Source organism: Maniola hyperantus, chromosome 9 (assembly GCF_902806685.2).
Source record: "Maniola hyperantus chromosome 9, iAphHyp1.2, whole genome shotgun sequence".
NCBI classification, from domain to species: Eukaryota; Metazoa; Arthropoda; class Insecta; order Lepidoptera; family Nymphalidae; genus Maniola; species Maniola hyperantus.
In genome coordinates this window covers 3,167,827-3,186,051 of record NC_048544.1, presented here as the reverse complement: position 1 = coordinate 3,186,051, position 18,225 = coordinate 3,167,827, and the positions used below count along the sequence as shown (strand labels likewise).

At 36.9% G+C, this 18,225-nt stretch overlaps 1 protein-coding gene and 2 long non-coding RNA genes across 5 annotated transcripts in view; all 3 read left to right on the top strand.

Moving 5' to 3' along the window:
• The window catches only part of LOC138402802 (uncharacterized), a 498,790-nt gene that overhangs the window by 173,853 nt on the left and 306,712 nt on the right, over positions 1–18,225 (top strand). The window lies entirely within an intron of this gene.
• Positions 1–18,225, top strand: part of Syt7 (Synaptotagmin 7) — a 429,808-nt gene that overhangs the window by 170,006 nt on the left and 241,577 nt on the right. The window lies entirely within an intron of this gene.
• Positions 676–15,618, top strand: LOC138402803 (uncharacterized). The gene is made up of 3 exons (XR_011237142.1): positions 676–839; positions 15,065–15,283; positions 15,501–15,618. It is a non-coding gene; the product is annotated as an uncharacterized lncRNA (long non-coding RNA).

Here is an 18,225-nt window from a genome sequence, read left to right as displayed (position 1 = left end):
TTCAATTATTATTATTATTATTTATAGGACTTTAGATACTTGTACAAATGGTTTTGTCGTTATGAACCCGAAAACTAGAGTCTTGTGCCAAAATCTCTTAAGCGACATAATAAGTACTATATCTCAGTTGAGCGCCTCACGTGCTAGCGACTGTTGTATTTTGTATTTCAATACATTTTCAATACAATGATAAATATATTTTCTCCTTAAATATAAAAGAAAACACTGAGTGAAAAGACCGACTGACTGATCTATCAACGCACAACTCAAACTACAGGACGGATCGGGCTAATATTGAACATGCATATAGCTATTATGACGTAGGCATCCGTTAAGAAAGGATTTTTCAAAAATTCAATCCTTAAGGGGGTAAACTAGGGGTTTGAAATTTGTATAACCCATGCAGATGAAGTCGCGGGCATAAGTTAGTTCCTATATAATATTAATTATGTAATTTTATTTTAATGCCATTAACTATCACGCTGTTCAGGGACAAGCATAATATACTCAAAGGTCAAATTCGCTATTAAAAAACTTCGTGAAAAAATAATATAACTTACCTATGCAAAGGATAATAATATTTTGTAGCATGTGAGATTACGTAGTCGCGCGGGGATGCTACGTATCTCGTAGCCTCGTAGCTCGTAGCCCGTAACCAGTATCGTTCTTCGCTACGTTCAGGGTGCACGTATATATGCCTCTCTTTCTAAATCTATCTCTCTCTGTCTAACTTCGCGATTCTTCACAAAAAAAAGCAATAGTGAGAAGTGATATAGTGATGTGTTTTTGATAGTTAACATTATTTTCGTTGTTCCCATTACGTGATTGTTATGTAACAGGTTCGTTATTTTCGTTACTAAATTTGAATGAAAAAAATGACATTAAACTTAATTTCCGATCTATTAAAAAACACTTATCACTTATTCAAGAGTTGATAAACTTCAAAAGTGCTTGAAATCTTATTATTTCAAAATGCGTGATTATGTAACTCTTAATATTTTAAAACATTAATTATTATAGTATTGACATACTTATTTATTTAATTTAAGTATCTGATATCAAGAATGATGCATATTTATTAGAAAAAAAAAAACAAAAACATATTTGTTTACGTCAGAAATTCATGGGTCAAATGCCTGTAGTAGAGTCCCGCCACAACCGTGACGGGATGTGCTTTTGCTTCGATAAAGGTGCATTGATACTATCCATATATCTTCATTTAAAATAGGAGAAATAGATGGCTTACTGCTGATCTATCAACGCACAGCTCAAACTACTAGACATATTAGGTTGAAATAGTTATTATGACATAGATATCCACTAAGAAAGGATTAGGGGTAAAATAGGGGTTTGAAATTGTGTAGTCCACGCGGCCGAAGTCGGGGGTATAAGCTAGTTGCGCAATACTCTTGAAGCTGCCGTGATTAGGCCCGATATCCACCTAAATGGAGCGGACTGGAAGTGTGTTCAATACACCAATCAGATTAAGATTCACATTAAATTTAAAAAAAAAGCGGTGATGGCCTAGTAGGTAAAACATCAGTGACCACATCAAGGGGTCGGGGGTTCGATCTCGGGTCGACCTCAAACTTTTTGGATTTTTTCAAGCGATTCAATATTACTTGCTTAATATGATAAAACATCTTGAACTTGCATGTTTGACTATTTTGCATAATGCTCTCCAAGTTGAGTGAAATCTACCATTCCGCACTTGACTCGAGCTTATGGCTTATGGCTTATTAGAGGATTATGGCTGCCTTTCTCATTCTAAGAGGAGACTAATTATTGTGCTCAATAGTAGGTTGGCGCGGCAATGGTTTAATGATGTAGATGATGATAATTGAGTAAGTAAATTTCTCATTTTACAAATATACCAATGAACGAATCTATGAATGGATACAGTTTTACTGTACACCACATAGCTTTACACTAGCTTATGCCCACGTCTCCGTCCATGTGGAATACACAAATTACAAACCCCTGTTTTACCCATTAGGGATTGAATTTTCAAAATGCTTTCCGGATTCTTAGCGGATGTCTACGTTATAATAACTATCTGCATGCTAAATTTCAGCCTGATCAGTCCAGTAGTTTGAGTTGTGTTTGATATATCAATCAGTTAGCTTTTCCTTTTATATATTTAGAAAACTTAAGCATCAAGCGGTCATAAATAACGCGATATGAATGGGTAGCGCTTCATCTCCATTTAACGATCTTTTTCAGACAAAATAATAGTGATAACTGCTCAAATAGGTATAGCCTATGCCACTCCCTATAGGTCTTTTACTATATAACCCATGCAAAAATCACGTTGATCCGTTGCTCCGTTACGACGTGATTGAAGGACAATTCAACATACCAACAAACAAATAAAAACCTTCTTGCTTTTATAATATGGATATGGGTATGGAAATTTTGAATAATAATGAAACCCACACTAAAATTCAACAATGTATGTTAGTTAACTAGCTGATGGCCTTAATTTCGTCTAGGAGGATTTAGATTTTCAAAAATCTCGCGGTAATTCTTTGATTTTCTGGTATAAAATACTAATATAATATACTAATATATAAAATACTAATATGTTTCAACTAAATCCATGTAAAAAATCAGGTTAGTCCGTTGCCCCCCTGCGACGTGATTGAAAAACAAACCAACACTTTTGCATTTATTAGGTAATGATTCATTCTGGCTTTGTAAAGATTAATAATAACGGAAATAAATCCTATCCAGAACCAAATCCAGGGGAATTTTATCGCAAAGCAATATTATAGGTTTGATTGGCACTTAACTGATATTCGGGGTGTTATCATGACATGATATGAATGTGATATATATCAGAGTGTTCAGTTGACAGTGAACGAGTGCGCTTTTGATAAAGAGCTTTGATATCGACGCCATTGTTTATTGGTCAATAGGGACCGAGGCGACGGTTGGATCCTGGATTATATTGAATGAGTATTTCGGGTTTTATAAACACTTTGATTACTAAGCTTTGCGTGAAGACATTAACTAAGTATCGATTTTTGTATCTATATTTACACTGACACATATTAACATACAGCTCATATGAAATTTCAAGTTTCTAGACTCAATTGTCTAAATATATAAAAGGATAAGGTGACTGACTGACTGACTGATTTATCAACGCACAGCTCAAACTACTAGGCGGATCAGGCTAGGCATGCAGATAGCTATTAAGACGTAGGCTTCAACTAAAAAAGGATTTTTGAAAGTCCAAGGGGGTGAAATAGGGGTTTGAAATTTGTGTAGTCCACGCGGACGAAGCCGCGAGCATAAGCTGGTTAGATCTCAAAACTTGAAAGCTTGTAAGTTTCTTTATAACATAAGTAAACGTACTTACTTACCTACTTACACGGAAAATGGTTTTCCAGAAAAGCAAAGCGTTCTTTTTATCCAAACGAAGTCACGTGTATCAAATGTTGAAATAATTTCAACTCTTGACCCCTTGGGGGTTTTCAACTCTTGGGGGGTGGGCTGGTCTTCTTATAGGGGGTATACGTGGACCCCCAATAGGAAAGGATTTTCAGAAGTCTCATTCCTCTAAGCGATGCGAGGGGTGCGATCATATAAACGTCTGTGGGTGCGATACTAAAAATTTCAACAGGATCTTTACAAGTCTAAATACACGCGGACGAAGTCTCGGGAAAAGTGAGTCGTAGATATGAAAGAAATTCCTTCTTATTTTTAAATTCTAATAACGTAATTTTCCCGGTGGCAAGAAGTAACCTTCTAATAATTTAGAGCCAGCTTTCTGAGGCCGGTGGTAAAATTATTACGAACTTATTGCCTTTGATCCAAAAGTGTGAACGCCTACTTGAATATTTATCACAGATTTTTCGAAGAATTACCTAATTAGTATTTTTATGCAGAAGTTTTAAATTAGTACGACAGGTGAGCGACATTCAAGAAAAGTTTTTAGAAAGCTGCTGAAATTTAAAAAAAAAAACAAGTTTCTGTAATATAGGTACCAGAACTGTTCCATAATTTAAAATGCAAAAAAAGGAAAGCTTTTATAATAGCTAAATATTTTAAAAAATTATGGAAAAGTTTGGAACTAAAATGCCTATAGTTGAATATCGACAATATTGTACGGGTTTCGATACCTCGATCCCGGGCACAAACCTCTTTGCGGAGTTAAGTGCAGCTTAGTTTTATGTGCAATGGAATAGTTGACTTTTTAAGTTTGTTAAGTTTGCCAATCAGTACTTGTCCAGCGTGATGGACTATGGTCTATGGCCCTTCTCATTCTGAGAGGATACCTACGCTCAGTAGTGGATTAGAGATAAGTTGAGATAATGATGAGAATAAACAGATCTCTAATTCTATGTAAACACTTACAGAGAATTCAACCTCAAAAGTACGCATATATGTACAAAGTTTTGCATGGAAAAAATCGTAAAATGATGGCGGGAGACAGGGGAGAACGCTTTGTTGTGATTGGTGGACTCAAAGGTCACGTAATCAAGACAATGTGCGGAATGAGGGTACCGAACGGGCGTGGTCCGACTTTTATGCTAAGCAACTGCCTAAGCTTGGCCTAAGTGTGTCACGCTATTATTTAGGAGTCTATAGGTGGTGGTCTGTGTGAACACTACTACCCTATATGCAAAATGTTACGCACTCACCCAATCTGAGTCCGTGAAAATACTTTCCTCTTTGTTTTGTATGGGACCTTATGAAATAATTATGTCGTAGATAATCGCTGGTGTTCTCACGCATGACGGATAGAACTCGGATGACGGAAGTGAAATGCGTAATCGCCAAGGTAATCGCTGTTACGGGGGTAAAATAGGGGTTTGAAATGTATTATGTAGTCCACGCGGACGAAGTCACGGGCATAAGCTAGTGAAATATATAAAATTTCATTTAATATTATGGTTTGTAGAAAGACCAATATCTTTCTCCTTGCTTGGATTCATCCTTCCCATCATCGGACTCATCCAATAAATCATTTATGCGGTGTTAAATAGAGTGTAAAGGAATTTTCACTAAAATATCAGTTAGATTCGGTAAAATTGGAAAATTCACCCCGTCACGACAGCCCACCGAGCTGGAAAATAGATGAGTTATTCCGTTGAAAAATCGTATTTTATTTAATCTAAATAAATTTTCTAAACAGTCTAGAAGAGCAATTTATGAAATTGTTTAGTGGCTGGTGGCTGTTGAATGGTTTCTATTTTTGGAAAGAGAATGAGGTTTACTGGTTGTAGTTGAGAGAATTATTATGTGTTCAGAATTTGAAGAACTTTTCAAAAGACGACAGATTTACGCCAGATTTAAGATTTTTAGGTTTCAAACACATTATTTATACAGATTTACGGAGATGTCATAGTCACCTAAAATAACATAAAGTATATAATTACCCTGCATTTACATATTCGCCATCGTGACGCGACGCACTGCTTGTCATCGACGTATCGCGCTTAATTTTGCCAGTGCGCAGTTGTAAGACGAGACCAGACACGAACAGTACCCGTAGTACAAGATTTTACGTCTCACCAAACCAAACCAAATTCGAGAGTCGAAATACTTCCGCGTTACAGTAAAATGGACCTAAACAGCCTTGAATTGAAGTCAAATATTCAATGCCACTGATTTTAATTTCGCAATGTTTCCGCTTGGAGCGCTGGCTGTAGAAGTGTAGACAAACTTGAGCTTTAAAACAAGGCATTTAAGATCCAGTTTACTGTAACGCGGAAGTATTTCGACTCTCGAATTTGGTTTGGTTTGGTGAGACGTAAAATCTTGTACTACGGGTACAGGTAGCCCGCGTACCAGTTTCCCTTTTTTGCGAATGTGTAAATACTCCTTTAGATATTTTTAAGTGTAAGATTCGAACCGCTAGGTTATGGAACGCCCTTCCAGCATCAGTTTTCCCCTCCAATTTTAATATGGATACCTTCAAATCAAGAGTGAATAGCCATCTTCTAGATAAGCGCGCTCCATCTTAGGCTACGTCACCACTTGCCAGCAGGTTTATAGCAGCCAAGCATTGGTCTATAAATAAATAAATAAAAAAATTTGAATTATACAGTTACCAATTTCCTTCTCTTATCGATATAGAATGTTAGCAGCTCAAAGAAACTACAAATTACGTAATATTATATCTATAATAATGTATTATCCCACTTTCTATTACGTGACCAAAATATGAACATGATATTATATTATGAAAATAGTTTTCTCTGATATTATTGTATTAAGGTAAATCTGGGCATTGTATGGCACAAGAAGACCTTTTGTAAATGAACGGATTTCAGCTTAAATAAGGGTCTTAGGTGTCTCTCTTTTGTAGAGACGTTTTCTTATTAGCAAGCTTGAAGTATGTTCTGCTTACACCCTTCCATGTGATCCGTAGATACTTTCATGTAAACCTTTAGGGTCACTTCAGACTGTATACTGAGAGCTTTTCTGCGGATATTTAAGAAGAGTTTATTCGTAGCGCACCCCAAACAAACGTAGTCTGGTCCTCATTGGAATATTAACATGGTAAGTGTGGGTGCTTCTTAGGCCAAAAAAATTTTTACGAGACATTTCACCTCATCTGGTGACAGGAGGGCTGGCTCATTTTTTGCGTAACGGTTCAGCCTGGCTGTCCAGCGCGGAAATGCAGCCAGTATTCTTGGCACCATTCTACGCGGGCATGACTTTTATAGTAATTAGATAATAAGGTTATCTTTAAGTTTTATTGTAATATTTTCATTAAAAAAGTATGTGTTTTATCTAACAGTTTGCGGCTGCAATTTCTAGTATTGTGTCCGCCTTTAATAAAAACGTTTCAATTCCCCAGCCTCGCAAGATAAGCTCGTGCAAAGTTGCATTTTGAAGAACTGCATACACTTTATTTTTAGTCCGCATACAACGACCGTGTAGTACAAAAATGAAGCAAAAGAAAGTAGGAAATCCTGCGTTTGAGTTTTGTAAACTTACACGTGGAATTTTTGCATTTTGTTGGACTTTTTTACAGCTTAACTATCATACAGTTCTTACATGAACAAACTCGCGCCAAACTATATTAAGTACTAGCGGATCCCCGAGTGTGCTATACTATGCTAAAAAACCGGCCAAGTGCGAGGCAGGCTCGCGCAATGATGGTTCCGTACTGCAGTCGTATTTTTTCGACATTTTGCAGGATAATTCAAAAACTATGATACATAAAAATAAATAAAAATCTGTTTTAGAATACACAGGTGAATACCTGTCATATGATACCACACTTGATATTGTTATCTTACTTAGAAAATTGAAAATACTAATTATTTTTTCATGACCACAATTTTTTTTTGTGTGATCTAACCCTAAATTCACAGTTTTCAGATTTTTCCCCAAATGTCAGCTATAAGATCTACCTACCTGCCAAATTTAATGATTCTAGGTCAACGGGAAGTACCCTGTAGGTTTCTTGACAGACAGACAACAAAGTGATCCTATAAGGGTTCCGTTTTTCCTTTTGAGGTACGGAACTCTAAAAATTGCCTAGTGATTTTTTTCTTATTCTAAAAACATCTTCACATTATTGCCTTTCTAATAAAATTGGTTTGGGCACATCAGTTGGATGGTTTCAAAGTCTATAACGGACACAGGTAGAAACATTTTTTGAGTTTTATAGAGACAGATATGTGAGCCTTGTTAGACGCTTTGCACTGCTATAATACTATGGAATACCCTTTCGGGGTCCGTTTTCCTCGCTAGCTATATTAGTACCTTTAAAAGAAGAGTGAATAGGCACCTTCTAGGTAGGCGCGTTCCACCTTAAGACTTCATCGTTGTACCTATACTCTTACAGCTAGTAATGTTCTGCAAGTTTTTTAAACTAAAACATGACAATGACAACTGACTTTTACAAGTTTTATTGTCAGTGGACACTTAACATAGTTTAGTAGAGAATAAAGGAAGGATAAGGAGGAAGCAACCGCCGAGTTTCTTGCTGGTTTTTCTCGGTAGGAAAGGCATTCCGAACCAGTGGTAGACGCATCCGACTATTCGTAAGTAAGAAAAAGATTTTTATTTTTATTTTATTTTTATTTTAAAATATGATTTTCGAAAATTTTATATGAAAAGACGAAAGGAGCAGTAGTCATGCAATCTGTGCGGTATTTTCCGAACTGTATGTTTGCTAAACTATGAACTTTTATTGACTTTGTGTGCACCAGATAACCGGGTTAAGCTTCTAATTTTTTTTTTTCGTCCAATGGACGCGTCTTTTTATTTTATTCGGCTGACTAAAAGTTCGATTTTAAAGCTTAAGCTTTTAAGCTTAAGCGAGAGTTTAGTTCACATTCTGTTAGGTTGATAAGGTAACAGAAGATTAGTGATAGATCTACTTGTTGTATATGGTGTTATTGCATTCTACTAAATGAATTACTTAATTTGTATTAAGACTACTTCAATTACTTATTAGTATTAAGCCTCCTATTCGAAGGGGATTCGGCGTTATATTTCAGCACGCACCTCTAACCTTGGATGGAATGGAATGGATGGAAAACATAGTGCGGAAAACTGCATGCCTGATAGTTCTTCATAATTTTCCCAAAAATCTGTCGATCTGTCGGTACTTGGCCAGCGTGGTGGGCTAAAACCTTTCCATTCTGAAAGGAGATCTGCGTTCAGTAGTGGGACGGTAACGGATTGAGATGATAATGGTGATGATGATAATCTTTGGTACTGCACAGCATAAACTGCTTTATAAGAAATGTTAGTGATGTTTTGAATCCGTGCCTCGTCCGCACCTCGTACGTGGCACGGCTCGTGCCCACCTCGTGTTGGCATAAATCATCCCTTAATGGTTAAATCTCCCTGCTAGGTGATTCTCTAACTCAGTGTCTAACACTAAATGATAGCCACCGAGGTTGGTTAGTTCTACATTGCTGCTTCACTGGGTGATATTAAAATGTTTTTTCGTAGAAAACCCTCAACGGATTAAAAAATGAGCGCCGTGCCTATCATTCAGTGTTAGAAACTGAGTTAGCGAATCACCCTGCTGGTCCGTCTGCTGGTTCGTGCACACATACATAAACACACACACACCCACACACTTGCGTATAAATGCGTTGTGTTTGACGGATCGGTACATAGTGCAACTACGAGTACATAATATTATCCTTGTAATTATTCAGGTTAATCCACGAGTATCCGACAGTATGATTTATATCGTCCCAGCTTTCTATTTATAATAGAATTTATTTGCCATATAATCTCAGTGAATTGGCACGTTTTTTTCCATACATACTTCATTATATTTTTTATGTTAATCAAGTTATCCTCATTTTTGGCCGCGTCGAGCTGTGTCACTGCCAAACGGCTTTTATGAAATAAAAATGTTATACGGCTATACGTTTTTATGTTCTTACCCTTTCACGGCGCATATTTCGCTGGGTCGCATCGTATCCCAAATATTTGCTTGAAATCCGTTATATATTACGTATGCAGGTTATACTTATACTAGCTGATCCCCGCGGCTTCGCCCGCGTGGTTTTATGTTTTTAAAGATCCCGTATAGCCTATGTCACTCAGGAATAATGTAGCTTAATACTGGTGAAAGAATTTTTAAAATCGGTTCAGTAGTTCCAGAGATTACCCCCTACCTCCTCTACTACCTCTTTATAATATTACTAAACTCCCCTCCCGCACGCGCACCCCCGCCTTGGTGACGCCCACTTCGCAACGGGCCGTGCAGCAGAAATCGTAATATTTTAATTTCGCCATAACTTCAAAACCAAACGTCCAATTTTAATCATTCAAAGACCAAATATTATCTCCATAAACTGTTCTTAGTGATGAAATCATTTATTTTGATAAGGATTAATAGCATGAGTAAAATAAACGCGTTTAAATGTAGTCCAAAAAAAATTCAAGATTTTTAAATAAAAAAATGGTTGCTGTGCCTCACTCGACATAGATGGGTATAGTGTGTCGCGGACTTTTTTGTAGATATTTATAAGATCTACAATTAATTAGAACATTTTATGGTTCTATCTTTTATAGTTTAGGCAGCGTACGCAAAATAAGTAACTTTTCTGGTTGATTTTTTACACCTTGTGTCCGAAAAACCCAAATATCTTACGGAACCCTATTTTTTTTCCAAAATAAAATATAGCCTATGTTACTCGTGGATAATGTAGCTTTTGAATGGTGAAAGAATTTTTAAAATCGGTCCAGTAGTTTTTGAGCCTATTCAGTACAACCAAACAAACAAACAAACAAACAAACAAACAAACAAATTTTCCTCTTTATAATATTAGTGTAGATAGGGAATATATTATCCTACTGTGGTACTGATTTTAGTGGCAAGTTTTTTATTTATTACTAGGTGATGCCTACGACTTCATCCGCCTGGATTTAGGTTTTTAAAAATTGCGTGAGAACTCTGCTTTTCCGGGAAAAAAAGTAGCCTAACTCTATACCAATTTTAATCAAAATTGGTTAAACTGTTCGGCCGTGAAAAGCTAGCAGACAGACAGACAGACAGACGGACAGACAGACAGACGGACAGACAGACACACTTTCGCATTTATAATATTAAAGTATGGATTTAATCAGATACAAGACTTGACTGCAATCTCACCTGGTTGCAGTCTAAGATGGAAGCGGGCTAACCTAGAAGGGCAGTTTTTAATAAACCCATGCCCCTTTAGTGACTACACAGCATCGTACTGGAACGCTAAATCGCTTGGCGAAACGGCTTTTGCCAGCAGGTTGGTAACTTGCCACGGCCAAAGCCTCTCACCAGTCCAGACCAGACATTTAGGAAATACGGGTTAGTTAGCGTATTAGCACACGCCGGGTATCCGCTAGTGGATAGATAAGTAAATAAATTCCAAATATCTGTATAGTTCTTGCATTTCACGAAGGCGAGTGGCTCATGCTTGTGTATAAGTCGTATCGGTATAAGGTACAGTAAATGTGTGCGTTTGCGAGCGCTTGCTCGCGACTGATTGGTCCGACATGCACGCACACTTACACAATGTCCGTGTATACGACGAAACCACAAGTTAAGTTCACTCGCCTTCGTGAATAACAAGAAGTGTATTACTTACACACTTGAAATTCCAATATGGAGCTATCTAGAAAATTTACGTTAAGATTCATCTTTCACAGCGTTTTACAGCGAGAATTTATACAAACATATAGTGTGATAGGGGATTGAGACATGAAATACTGCATCGTATATTTTCGCGATCAATTTTATGAGCTCGTTGATATCGTTAGAAGGCGTCGAACATAGCACGCTTCTTCTCTGCCATATATTATGTCCTATGACATAGCCTATGTTATTACTATTAATAGTGATAACCTTTTTTTTTTCTATGGGGGGAATCTTTTTAAGATACCCGATCTATTTTGAGAGTGTTGGCAGTCAGGCAGTTGCAATGTTTTCGTTGCCTAGAAGTCGGGCTTGTCCGGAATCAATGTTCAAACACAGTTTCCAGAAAACTGTGTTGCTATTGCTGCGGAAAACCGGGACACAAGCCCAGCGAATGTAAAGCAAAAGTGCCAAAAATCAAAATATCCAGTATGCGCGGATCTTGGTCGACCATCGGACCATAGATTAGGAAGTGAGACGTTGGCCACCTATTCGGGGGCCAAGGGTTTGATCCCAGGCACGCACCTCTATTTTCTTAGAAATATGTGCGTTTTAGCAATTACATATCACTTGCTTTAACGATGAACAAAAACATAGTGAGGAAACCTGCTCGCGGGCGAGTGCGAAATGTTCTCAGAGGTTTGTGAACTGGGAAGTCAGCTAACCGCCATTGGGCCAGCGTGGCGGACTATAGTACTATAGTACTAGAGAGAACCCGTGCTCAGTAGAGGGCCAGCGATGGGTTAATCATGATGATGATATAAGAGCCCTGGTTCACATTGCCCCATTGCGCTTAGGATCTTGGGCCTTGGCGCAAGTCGCAAAGAGGCTTTAGATTTCTTCAAATTATTAGTGAATATATATTTTCTAGGCAAACTTGCTACACCTTAGGCTGCATCATCATTCATCACTTGCCAGTAGGTTTGATTGTAGCTAAGTGCTAGTTCATAAATAAAGTAGCGTATTTTAGCGTAGATCATCATAATCGTTCTACGGTACAGGAAACCGATTCAACTGGGAAAAATGACCAAGTGGTCAAGACATCTATTCGGATAATACTATGGGAAATCACGTCAAGTTTTTAATAAACAAATTATTAAGAATATTATGTAGTATAATACATTGATATCCATCCATGCTTCCATACTAATATTATAACGCGAAAGTGTGTCTGTCTGTCTGCTAGCTTTTCAGGGCCCAATGGTTTAACCGATTTTGATGAAATTTCGTAGGTACAGAGTTACTGTTAGCTTACCTATCTAACTCCACGCGGACGAAGTCGCGGGCATTGCTAGTTCTTCTTCTTCTTCGCTCTGGGCTGGTTTCCGCACTTAAACGTTTCCGTCTGTTGTGCGTGCATTGCCCCTCCCCGCTGAAGTCTTCACTCCAGCCGTCAGCATCGTCTATCCGTAAATTTTTGATATTGTATTTTTATTACATCGTAGTGGCATTACTTTTTGTTAGTGTGCATGTTAATTGACAAGGGATCTCAATCTATTTAAGTATTACTAATCTACTCCACTTCTATATTACTGTTATAAATATCTAAATCCGGAGGTGGGCGCTAATAGCTGTAACACAGTTTTTTTTTAACTAACACAGCTATTACCGTTTCCCTAGTGTTTATGTTCATATGTAAATTTGAAGAATAAATATTTTTTTTTTTTTAATCTTTGGCAGAATCTCTTGTCCGTCATAAGCGCGATGGCACATAATATGTAGGCGGGTTGAGTCGCCTCCTTGGTACTAGGAGTATTTTAGCGATCATTTTTATGAGCTCTGCGATAACATCTTGCGTCGAACATCGCTCGCTTCGATAACATTTCTCATATATTACGTGATGAGATAGAAAAGTGCTTCGAATATTACATTATCAACGTGTACATCTAACAAAACTTGTGCCTAGATACCTTGTCCTTTTGTATTTGTGTACATTTCCTGTAATAAGCGCTGATATCCCAATAGTTAAGACGCCTCGACCTGCTATTCGGGTAGTCCGGGGTTCGATCGGGATTGACTTTAGCTTTTCTGAGTTTAAAAGTGTGTTTAAAACGCACTTGGGGACTCTCACTTAATCAGTTTTTATTTTATTTTATGCTGAATTAAAACTCAAAATAATCTTTTTTTGGTTCTTGTTTTTGTATTTCCTATCCATTGAGCCCGGTTAAAGACTTATATACGTTTCCTTATTTCATCTTACAAAAGCACACAATTAAGTAGGTACATTCAGCTTCGTCGGCTTGCACGGAGGATTTGTAAGAATTACTTTGCGTGGATTATCCTTGTGGAGAGACAGCTGAGTCTTATTTATTATGCACAGACCGCAAATATATTATGTATGTCGGTGTGAGTTGTAACATACGTACCTACATTCGATTTAGTCTAGTAAATAGAGCTAAATGTTCTATTTCGGCCGATAACTTTTAAAATATTGGAAAAACCGGTTCATTAAATCGACCATAAATCGTAATCGGTAAGTTTTACAAAAAAAGTTTACAGTAAACAAAATATGTAAAATTTTATTTTCTACAATAATCTATATATATAAAAGGAGAAGGTGACTGACTGACTGACTGACTGACTGACTGACTGACTGACTGACTGACTGACTGATCTATCAACGTACAGCTCAAACTACTGGACGGATCAGGCTGAAATTTGGCATGCAGATAGCTATTATGACGTAGGCATCCGCTAAGAAAGGGTTTTTGAAAATTCAACTCCTAAGGGGGTTAAATAGGGGTTTGAAATTTTGTAGTCCACGCGGACGAAGTCGCGAGCATAAGCTAGTGTATTATATAATTTTTACCCTAAGGTGGATAGTTTTCGAGATATCGGCCAAAAACTTTCCTTCAAGATTGCGATCGTAGCTCCACCTGGATCTGTTAGCATTTTGTGATTTTATGGTCAGTAAGTGACCCTTAACCTAAGAAAAAGGAAATTGGATCGGAAATTTAGTGCGAGGTTGACAAAAAAAACGGCTTTATTTACTGTACTAATTGGGATTTAAAGTAACATATTATGTGACTTGTCATAATAATATAATGTTGTATGAATCCTACTAATATCCTACTTTGACGTTCTAATTTTACACGATTGAGAATGTGTATTTCTTTGTTGGTTTTATTTCAATTTCAGTAATGGATTGACGTATTTTCTTTTGTATGAGTATATAGTTGAACATCTAGAGAGGGATATTGGCTACTTTTTCCCCATGCGATTTTGAGAAACGTATGAGTGTGTCCACGTGGACGTAATTTCTCGAAATCTTTCCTTAGTGTACTATACGTATAATATAAGTATTATGAATATGATACTGAGGTGTCATGCAAACAAATCTCTAGGTCCGCCGAGGCTTATGTACCTAACTGCAGAGTAAGCAAAGCAATAGATATACATATATATATATACATACATTTTTTAATTTTTTATTTGAAAGGACAATCAACAGGTTACACAAAGAAAAACTTACTACACAACATAACGAAATAGATACATATACATGCTATTATGTCGACCCACTTAGTGATTGCCACAGCTGGCAATAAAAAACTAAATAGAAAGAGAGATTTTTTAGTAAGGGTCATAAGTAGATATAGATGCTGTAATATTCTAATAGATTGTTATATCGAAGATTGTAATGTCGATCTTTGAAAGCTCGTAAAGAAATTATGCCAAATATTAACCTTTACCTCAGAAATATTTCAAGCACTTTTAGAAGGTTTAGAAGAATTTTTCATTCAAAATAATTGCAGAATTATTATACTGGAATTCTCAGTCAAGATGGGAGCTTCTTTATAGGACGATTCAAACGTGTGTTTCAAGCGTTATGCAATGCATTAAGATTGTGGATGACACATGTCGTCTGAATCGTACTCTAAAGAAGCCCCTGTCTTAACTATGAATTGCGATATTATTTGGTAAAAGAAATAATAATTAAAAAAATGTTTTTTTTAGGTTCAGAAAACGAACTGAAGCCTGTACGTCTTTTAATTGTTGACTGATTTATAAAAAAGGATAACATCGATAAACTGTGATACCTACTGAAAGCAAAGAGAGAAAAAGTGTCTTTTGTTTTAACTGTTATTTGTTACGAGTTTATTCGCGGGTTGTTTGTTGCGAATTAAAAATACGGAACCCTAAAAAGTAATCGATGTTGTGTCGCTATTTGAAAGAGTAAGTTTCGTAGTGCGTAGAGCGCGTAGTGTTTTAGTTTGCGAAAGAAAACGCGTTTGTTTTTCATGAAAATTTTAGTGGTCGTTTAGTGACAATTTTAGTGGCTATGTAGCGTTTTTTTTTCTTTTTTTGGAGAAAATTCTCGCGATTGTTTTTTGACTTTTTAACCGAGTAGCTTCTTTTAAAGTAAATTTTTTGTGGTTTTTCTGTGACATAGTGTCTCAAGAGTCGACGATGACGAAGAACTTTTTGACCGTCACCAATATAGTCAATGAGGGGATCAAAGGCACCAAGATCTCCCAGCTTGGACTCTCCAAGTACTTGTCGCAGTCACTGTAAGTAGTAAATTATAACTTTCTATTACCTACCCATTAACTCTTAAAGAAAATGAATGTGCTAATTTTAATTTTTCTATTCCTACGCCTAAAACACCAGCGGAATAGATCGACACGTCAAAAAAGAAACTGGGCCTAAATGCCCCATAGTTTATATTTTAAGTTAAGTTATTGACCAAAATAACCTCAACGTTCATGTCACGTTTGGGTAACTTGAAAACTTATAGGTACGGAGTACGGACCAGTGGCGGGTCATGTCTTTCTAAAGCCCGAGCGTAACCTTCTAAAGGTTAAGCTTTAATATATTCAATATATTAAAATATATGTATCCATTTTTGAAATATTTTTGAAAAAAGGAAACTTTTTTACTAAAACTAAAAGACTAATCTTAGAATGTAAACATAAGCGATGCAAGCGCAAATTTTATCATTTACAGAAACAATGCTTATAGTGATACTAAACAGAAAATAGGTATCTAGATATTACATTGAATATTAATTTTGTAGAATAAATGCTTACTGCTAAAACGAACAGAAAATCTCAATAGGTCACTCCAAAAACCCTTAGCGATTGTTTGAATAAATATTAAAATATTTGAACCTCACGACATATTTGCCAATAGTCAGATTGGTTGATATAGTGTGGAAGATACAAAAAAAAAAAAAAAAAACTAAGTATCTCTATTATTGACCATTTATTTACTAAAATAACTTATACGCACACGCTTGACTGAAAGTGATAATGTGGTTTAAGATGGGACGCGTTTACCTAGAAGATGCCTATTCACTCTTGTTTTAAAGATGCACGGATAATAATAATTCGTAGGAAACATAACCTTGAGTATGAGGAACGATGACGAAAAATATTTCTTGCGTGTAGACGGAATGTCGACGACATAAGGATGAAAAACTCGCCCGACGCGACGTCTTGCTGTAGTAAAAATTTGAAGGAGGGAATGATGATCGAAAATGATCGAAAAGTTCCTGAGCAAAACTTTCCAAAACAACATGTTATTCCTGACTACAAATAGGTGTAAACTGACATGTTGGCAGGGGGATAGGGGATGAGAACGACTACAATATGTACAAAGTTCGCTTTGTGCTTCATCCGAGCTTGAGCTGCAGAGCTAACTGCTAACGCCAAATGGCGCTGTTAGTATTTATTGACATTTGTTGCTGTTACACGGTTTCGTGTACAACGAATAAAGGATGATTTATGCTAACACGCACGGGCCGTGCCCTGTAGAAGGCGCGGACAAGGCACGATTTAAAATATGCGCGGTGCTCTCTCTTAGCTTTAGTTTTAAGCTCGTACTCGTAGCTTTAGTTTTAAGTACGAACATTTTTGACGACCTCCCTGGCGCAGTGGTAAGCGCTGTGGTCTTAATAGTGGGAGGTCCCGGGTTCGATTCCTGGCAGGGGTTTGGAATTTTATAATTTCTAAATTTCTGGTCTGGTCTGGTGGGAGGCTTCGGCCGTAGCTAGTTACCACCCTACCGGCAAAGCCGTGCCGCCAAGCGATTTAGCGTTCCGGTACGATGCCGTGTAGAAACCAAAGGGGTATGGGTTTAATAAAAACTGCCATACCCCTTCCAGGTTAGCCCGCTATCATCTTAGACTGCGTCATCACTTACCACCAGGTGAGATTGCAGTCAAGGGCTAACTTGTATCTGAATTAAAAAAAAAAAAAAGTACGTATTAATTATTACCACTATATCATATCATCTTACAAATTAAAATTTATGACAATTAGGAAGCGTAAAATTTTACCAATTCTGAATAAATAATTTGAGTTTAAGTTTGGGTGTTTGCTTCCAATTTTTTTTTAAGAAAACGTAGATCGTTTGCGACTTTTAGCATATTTTTCGGGTGGCCATGTCGTGAGCTACATAATAATGACGTCACGGAATATTAGGTACAGTACACGGCAGAAAATAATGCACATCGACCTTTAGAATGAGATTTCGGCTTTGTAGAGCGTTGTCTCTGTCACTCATATAGGTAGACCAGAATCTAATGAAAAATACGTAAATGAAATTCCAATGTTAGCAACACTGTACTGTTATAGTACGGTGGATATTGTTACCTACCCAGTGTCATAGTGAAAATTATTTGCTTTTTTTAAATAGGTACATAAATTTCGTGATTATGTCGAAAATTTGCCTATGCCTATTTGCCATGAGATTCTGGTCTTACCAGTATGGTATGTGACATCTTGACGACAGAGACGATATGTCGTATGATAAAACCATTATCTCTTTCTAAAAGTCTATGTAGGTACATTATTTTCTGCCGCGTACTGTACAGTGTACTTACATCACTTTTCATGAATTTTAGAAACGCCCCCACCCTCACGACCAATCTCTTGAAATGCTTGTATAGTTAGCAAATTTGGTGACTAGTAGAAACTTGTTGACTCTGGCAGTTTGCCATACTATTGGCAACAGTGAATGCGCTTGTTCATAGGCTTGGCATTGTTTATGGGACTAGTTTTAGCCCGTTGGTTCGGTCGTGAAAAGTAATGGAGGAAACTCTTAAATCAAATATATTATGAGTAAACAAGATTAAGTTCATACGCTAAAACCAGACTAGGTACCTAAGTATATTT